At 38.4% G+C, this 7,401-nt stretch overlaps 1 long non-coding RNA gene across 1 annotated transcript; it reads right to left on the bottom strand.

The window, feature by feature from the left end:
- Positions 1–34: 34 nt before the first annotated feature.
- On the bottom strand, positions 35–3,644 carry LOC120559611. The gene is made up of 3 exons (XR_005639333.1): positions 3,430–3,644; positions 2,219–2,289; positions 35–79 (listed from the first exon to the last, which is right to left on the bottom strand). It is a non-coding gene; the product is annotated as an uncharacterized LOC120559611 (long non-coding RNA).
- Positions 3,645–7,401: the final 3,757 nt, after the last annotated feature.

Here is a 7,401-nt window from a genome sequence, read left to right as displayed (position 1 = left end):
ATAAACAAGGAACAATATGGTCTCTAGGATGACTGGCTGAACTCACCTGACAGTCAAAGTCCTGCAGATTTCTCCCGTTCTGGAACAGGAAACAGAGACTTCATGTATCATTACTGTTATGAAATGTGTTAATGCAGAAGTTAAAGCACCCAGGACATCATGAGGTCACTTATAATATATAATAATACATAATAATATATAATAATATATAATAATACATAATAATATATTATAATATATAATAATACATAATAATATATTATATATAATAATATATACTAATATATTATAATATATATAATACATAATAATATATAATACATAATAATATATAATAATATATAATAATATATTATAATATATAATACATAATAATATATAATAATACATAATAATATATAATATATAATAATATATTATAATATATAATAATACATTATAATATATAATAATACATTATAATATATAATAATACATTATAATATATAATATAGATTATATATAATAATATATTATAATATATAATAATATATTATATATAATAATATATTATAATATATTATAATATATAATAATACATTATATATAATAAATATTATAATATATAATAATACATAATAATATATAATAATACATAATATTATATATATAATAATATATAATATATAATAATATATTATAATATATAATAATACATAATAATATATTATATATAATAATATATAATAATATATTATAATATATAATAATACATAATAATATATTATATATAATAATATATTATAATACATTATAATATATTATAATACATAATAATATATTATAATACATAATAATTAGGGCTGTCAAAATTAACGTTAATTTTTTTAATATTAACTTCGTTAAAAAAATTAACCGAAATTAATGCAGCTGTGTTTGTTTACTTCTATGGTAGAAGCGAAGCGTATCGTCTCCATAAGAGCAGGCGCTACTCTAGGAGGGATTTACCTGATGGAAGTAGGCCCTACGGGGCCAGTCAAGGGTTGAAACATGGACCAGTAAGATCCCAAAGAGAGAAAAAGATGATGTGTTAGAATCCAGAAATGAATGAGCGGGCTATAAACGGGACCGAGTACTAGTTCCCACATGTTGTCCGTTAGGAGAGATGCGCCACCGGTAAGCTGCTGTTTGCTACATGCGCGTGCTGTGCTGCCCGATATTGCGTCTGCTTGATTTGTTTGCTTGATAACTGTTACGTTGGTCACGCGCGTGAAACCTTATTTGCGGTCTGATGTTTAACGCTGTCGACTCAATAGTATCCGTGACTATATTCCAGTAAATGTTTGAAATTGGTGCGTCTCACTGTCACACAAGCTACTTCCTGGTTGCGGTGCTGGAAGGGAAATGTAGTCAATCGCTTTACATTGGTAATGGATTGCTGTGCACAGCGTCGCTATCTAAAACTACACTCACTGTTTTCACTTTAGGCCAACATACACCTCTGTGGTTTTGGGTTACTGGTTTAATGTGTAATATTGATATTGATGTGCATTTCTGTGTTTAGATATATGTGCTTTGCTTAGTCATTCAGATTAAACACTATGTATATTATAATATTTATGATATTAAGTACTGCCTAGATTGTAATTTATATTATTTATATATATATATATATATATATATATATATATATACAAAAATATACAAAAATCTGCTCCCAAGTCGGACAGTTTCTAGCCGTTTCAGCAGCCTTCAGCAGGACTAAATAAGCCAAATTCTTGCTGCTGTTGTTCTGAAAGATATTAAACATTCTGAACTTAGCAGAACCTTTCCTTGTTTGTTTTCTCTTCATATTTGTAAAGTTAAGTGATTTAGCATTATTTAAATATCCATTACTACAAGCTTTAGTCTCAATTTAAAAATGCGATTAATCGCGATTAACTACAGCAAATTGTGCGATTAATTAGTTAATTTTTTTTAATCGATTGACAGCCCTAATAATAATATATTATAATACATTATAATATATAATAATACATTATAATATATAATATATAATAATATATTATAATATATTATAATACATAATAATATATTATAATACATAATAATATATTATAATATATTATAATATATAATAATATTATATATATAATAATATATAATAATATATTATAATATATAATAATACATAATAATATATAATATATAATAATATATAAATCAGATGTGTTCTCACCTGTCCCGTCAGGAGAGGTTTGATCTCAGTCAGCTGGACGTCATGGAGCTCCTCCATCATAGGACGCTTTACTGCCAAAACACAGAGAGACAGACAGCTTACAGAGAGACAGACAGGTTCATTACACAGGGAGACAGACAGGTTACAGAGAGACAGACAGGTTCATTACACAGAGAGACAGACAGGTTCATTACATAGGGAGACAGACTAGTAAACACTGATAACACGCTACACAGCAGGTAACATTACCTGCTGTGTAGCGTGTTGCTAGTGTTTACTAGCTAACGCTAGGCTAACGTTACCTGCTGTGTAGCGTGTTGCTAGTGTTTACTAGCTAACGCTAGGCTAACGTTACCTGCTGTGTAGCGTGTTGCTAGTGTTTACTAGCTAACGCTAGGCTAACGTTACCTGCTGTGGTAGCGTGTTGCTATTGTTTATATATTATAACTGCTTGAACTGGACTGAATGAGAACAGAACCGTGAGACCAGATTCACATCTCCAGTTCAAACTGATGGAAACACACATCTCTTCTCCCATTGGCTGTCAGCCAGACTCTCTGTGTGTGTGTGTGTGTGTGTGTGTGTAGCTCTGTCTGTGAGTGTGTGAGTGTGTGTGTGTGTGTGTACCACATTCAGTTTTGCTTAATTAACAGAGACACACAGACACACACACACACACACACACACACACACACACACACACACACACACACAGACACACACAGAGCTACACACACAGACACACACGTTAAACTAATTAATTACCCTGGATGCTAATGTTAGCTCTAGACTGCCTCGGCTTAGCAACCGTTACTAGGGAGACGTTTTCGCTTCGATAGTCACACGCACTCACAAACACACAAAGAAACACACACACTCACGCACACACAAAGAAACACACACACACACACACACACACACACACACACACACACACACACACACACACACACACACACACACACCTGTAACCTTATCCAGCATCGCCATAGCAGACCACAAGGGCGGAACAATAACCTCCGAGCTAACTTCCCTCAGTAGTTGCCGTTAGCACGACAGTTAGCATGATAAGATAACCCAGCTAACGTAGGTACAGCCAATGGAAACGTTAGAGGGGAACACATATCGACGGGGAACAATCATCGACGCAACACCGTCAATAACGTATAGCCGTTAATAGCCGTTAGAGCAGCTAGCGGACTGCTACTCACCGTCAGCCGTTAGCTCCGGTCGCTTCTGTAGTTCTCCGGTTATCCTCCCGGTTAACGGTAGTGCGTTGGCGTTAAGTGGTAACCGTTGGTCGCGAGCCTTCTTCACACTGAGCTGTGTGTGTGTGTGTGTGTGTGTGTGTGGCAGCAGCACGCGGACGGTCAGGGGCGGAACTACGTCAACGTAAACAACGATGACGAGGAGGAGGAGTCCGCCAATCACAGCAGGTGTCACATTTCATCACACAGTGGAAGGGGGGGTGTCAGTACCCGATCATTGACATATATATATAATGGACCAATAGAGCCCGTTGCTCTGGACGGAGACCAGTGAAGGATATTAGAAGCACTTTTCCGGTGATCTCTTCCTTTACTGCGCAGCCTCCAACTGACAGAGACAACGTAAATGTGACGTGAGCAACGTTGTAAGTCTTCTGGTAGCTGTGCCGAGAGAAATCTCAATCATTCCCAATCTCACAGAGACGGAGAGTGTAGGTATATGTAAGGAGATAACATAGGCACAGGCTAATTACTGATCACTAACATGCTAGTTAACATTAGTCATTAAACCTAAACAGCTAATGGAAGTCCAAACTGCCTGTGAGCTTCTCCTGTACTATACGGTAATTCCTCTACTGTGTGACAGTAAGTCTCGTGGTTATGACCCAATCGTTAGCCTATTGTTATAAAAGCGTCTGCTACGGAGCCATAACGTGAGCTACAAGGTAATGGAGCCTTTTATACATTGTCGTGTTTCTTTAGAAATAAACAACGGACAAATAGAGTCTTTAAACGCTTCAGATGTAAAGTTATTCGCAGTCAAGTGACGTAAAAAAAAATGGCGGTCAGTGGAATGCTAACAAGAGGTGATCGCTTCGTAGCAACAAAATGGCGCCATCGGAGGTTCGAGTTCTGAAGCGAAGCTTACCCCCTTGTACCCGATCCGTTCCACCGGCACGATCCGTTCTGCGCATGTGCAAGATGACACGTATGCCATGACGTAGGCGCAGATGATAATACCGTTTTACGACCTGCCCAATCTGTTCCACACTAGCCTCCACCGGGATAGCTAACAACTAATTCGGCTAAACGCTAGCCAACAGCCTTCAGTCTAAAATAACGCATGCGCAGAGCGGATCGTGCAGGCAGAACGGACAGCTAGAGTCAGCCTAAAATAACGTTAAGTCAAACATAATGGGAGAAGCAGCTACAGCTAAATTAAGACTTTACAGTAATAACAATAAAGACAAGTATTTAGTGATTGTATTTTAAATGAGCACAAGTAGAACTGACGTAACAGCTGTTATATATGTTAACGTTTATTTTCAAGTTTTATTTTGAGGGTCTTTTAAAGTTTACATGCTGTCTAGGCTAGCGGTTAGCCGAATTAGCTGTTAGCTAAACTAATGTTAGCCTAACTGTGGAGGCTAACGGCAGACCGCTACAATCAGCTAGCGGTTAGCCAAATTAACCGTTAGCTAAACTAACGTTAGCTTCCCGGTGGAGGCTAACGGCAGACCGCTATAATCACCTAGCGGTCCGCCGAATTAGCTATCAGCTAAACTAACGTTAGCTAGCGTGGGAACAGATTGGGTAGTGTCGTAAACCCTCGTACCACAGCGCACGCAGAACGGATCGTGCCGGTGGAACGGATCGGGTACTGACGGGTGTAAAACGTTTTTCCGAGTGAAATCGTCACCGTTCCCGTACCGTCCTGTGGGAATCAGAGGGAAACTCAGACTGGATCTAGATACCAGAGGTACCAGCTGACGTCTGATGGAGGCGACTTTGGTTCACTGAACATATTTTAATGATAATAAACTGTTTATTGTGGACAAACTCCTCTGCCAAGAAACATACACAGACATAATATGTTAAAATTATTCATAAATAGGCCCATGTATAAAACAACACATTATCCGTGTCCTTTCCCATTGGTTGTCCTGCAGGTAACACAAACACACACCTGGCCAGGTGCTGTCTGGATGCTTCATAAGAAACCAGCAGTTATCTTCTGTTAGTGTGTCTCCATGTTTTCACCACCTGAGGCTCTCGGTCACTACCCAAAGTGAGTAGAGTGCAGATTTGAGTAGCGCATGCTCAGATTTAAACGGTTTACGGCATAACGTGTCTTACTGAAATTTTTGAAATCTGTAAAATAATAAACGTTTCTCTTTACATACAATAACAGAAGATGGAAATCATTTCTAAAATGTTTTAGCTATCTATGATTGTTTGGTTGCTAACGTTAGCTCAAAACACCATTCAAGTGACAGCCTTTGTTGTGTCTGATTGCTAACTTGTAGCTAGCAGTCATTTCAAAAACGTTTTAGCTATATATGATTGTTTGATTGCTAACGTTAGCTAAAAACGCCGTTAGCATCTAGTAGGCTACTTGATTGCTAACATTAACTCAAACCGCCGTTAGCATCTTGTAGATTACTTGTCGCAAAGTGACGCATGCGCAACTCACATCTGCACTCTACTCACTTTGGGTAGTGACACTCTCGGCTACGGCCGACCGCTGGTGGCAGTCATGCAACAAGTTGTTACACCAAACGCCCAATATAACAGAAGAAGAAGAACACGCATCCCGACCAATATAACAGAAGAAGAAGAACACGCATCCCGACCATGTGAACGCTGCCAGTCGGAAAAACAACGTAACCACGGGGGGGGGGGGTGCCTGTTATTCCCAGGTGGCATGAACGCAGCATTATACCCAATACACCCCCCCCCCCTCCCTTTTCAAATGAATTTGATATTGTTTTATTTATACGTCACGGTAATCGGCCCCTATTTTAAACAATAAGACATTAAGACATATATAGGCTCCATACACATACTCTGATTCTGCTGATTAACTGGACACAATAATAATATATCATATAATATAATAAGACCTCAATTCGTCCACATGTGAATTGGATATTCTACCTACCAGCTTTTTTAAATCTGTCATTCACCTCATACCGACAGATTTCCTTGAAATTATAAATACATCATTATAGACTGGCCCTTTTCCCAGCTCCCTGAATAGAGCTGTTGTAAAACCCTTGCTGAAGAAAAATAACTTGGACGCCTCTACATTAAACAACTATAGGCCCATATCCAATTTACCGTTCATAGGTAAAATAATTGAAAAAAAATGTTTTTAATCAGCTAACCACATTTTTAACCCTGAATAACTGCCTTGATGATTTTCAGTCAGGTTTTCGTGCTAATCACAGCACTGAAACAGCTCTTGTCAAAGTTGTAAATGACTGGAAAACTGGGTTGGCTTATCAGGTGTTGTTGTTAAAGGGATACGCCACCGTTTGTTGAAATAGGTCTTATCACGGTCTCCCCTATCTGTAGATAGGTGAAATAGGTCTTATCATGGTCTCCTCTAGCTGTAGATAGGTGAAATAGGGCTTATCACGGTCTACCCTGGCTGTAGATAGGTGAAATAGGTCTTGTCACGGTCTCCTCTAGCTGTAGATAGGTGAAATAGGGCTTATCACGGTCTACCCTGGCTGTAGATAGGTGAAATAGGTCTTGTCACGGTCTCCTCTAGCTGTAGATAGGTGAAATAGGGCTTATCACGGTCTCCTCTAGCTGTAGATAGGTGAAATAGGGCTTATCACGGTCTCCTCTAGCTGTAGATTGGTGAAATAGGTCTTACCACGGTCTCCCCTAGCTGTAGATAGGTGAAATAGGTCTTATCACGGTCTACCCTGGCTGTAGATAGGTGAAATAGGTCTTATCACGGTCTCCTCTAGCTGTAGATAGGTGAAATAGGGCTTATCACTGTCTCCCCTAGCTGTAGATAGGTGAAATAGGTCTTATCACGGTCTACCCTGGCTGTAGATAGGTGAAATAGGGCTTATCACGGTCTCCCCTAGCTGTAGATAGGTGAAATAGGGCTTATCACGGTCTCCCCTAGCTGTAGATAGGTGAAATAGGGCTTATCACGGTCTCCTCTAGCTGTAGATA

The sequence above is a fragment of the Perca fluviatilis genome, chromosome 5 (genome assembly GCF_010015445.1).
Source record: "Perca fluviatilis chromosome 5, GENO_Pfluv_1.0, whole genome shotgun sequence".
Lineage (NCBI taxonomy): Eukaryota > Metazoa > Chordata > Actinopteri > Perciformes > Percidae > Perca > Perca fluviatilis.
Note: the sequence above shows the minus strand (reverse complement) of the source record. Positions and strands in the feature narration are given on the sequence as shown.